The following is a 734-nucleotide window of genomic DNA, read 5'->3' on the forward strand; positions in this document are numbered from 1 at the left end:
GAAATGAATGAAGCCTCCACAAAATTACACTACATAATTAGTGTCATACATAATTTATTTATTTTTTTTGCTTACCTCTGCACTGAGCCCAAACTAAGTCCCAATTGCGCCTTTATGATGAAATTACGATAAATATAGCGCATAATTTAGTAAAAGCCGACCCTCCTTTACATATCGCACACACTGTGTTTGGAGTATAAAAATCCACCTTTTAAAACGTTAATCTTGATTTGACTTCTCTCAGTTGAGAAATACAAGCCGAAATTGTCATTGCTCTTCACTTTTTTGTTTTTCCAGGTCCCTCTGCGTTACCTCTTAGCTATGCTGTTTGTCAACTTCAAGCCATTGTGGGATACTGTCATTGAGCTACTTGGGTTAGTATCTAGTTTTTAAATGTAAAAGTAGGCGTCTGACGCTATCTATTTTAAAAAGAGTGAACACGCTGTCCACTATTTGTGCAAAATCAACATTGAGTCTCTGTTTTGTGCAGGAGCCACGCCAAGGGGATGGACAACAAAGACTTCTGGGTGGTGTATCATGAACATCTCGAGATGGTGGCAGTATTAGCTGGTAGGTTTCGCAACTCTGGCGGTGTACTTTAAGCTCCTGTCACCAGGTGTTGTTCACATCTCCTCCTCCTCCTTATTGTAGAAGAACAACTTCAGGAGGGTGGTGATGACAGCGATGATGAAATAGAAGACACGGAGGTCCAGGCTGGGCCGGGTTGCGACGTC

General features: G+C 41.6%; 1 long non-coding RNA gene across 1 annotated transcript; it reads left to right on the top strand.

Moving 5' to 3' along the window:
• The first annotated feature begins 290 nt into the window (after nt 1-290).
• Nucleotides 291-734, top strand: LOC109508983 (uncharacterized). The gene is made up of 3 exons (XR_002166833.1): nt 291-374; nt 491-570; nt 652-734. It is a non-coding gene; the product is annotated as an uncharacterized LOC109508983 (long non-coding RNA).

Source organism: Hippocampus comes, unplaced genomic scaffold, assembly GCF_001891065.2.
Source record: "Hippocampus comes isolate QL1 unplaced genomic scaffold, H_comes_QL1_v1.1 C16714412, whole genome shotgun sequence".
Taxonomy (NCBI): Eukaryota; Metazoa; Chordata; class Actinopteri; order Syngnathiformes; family Syngnathidae; genus Hippocampus; species Hippocampus comes.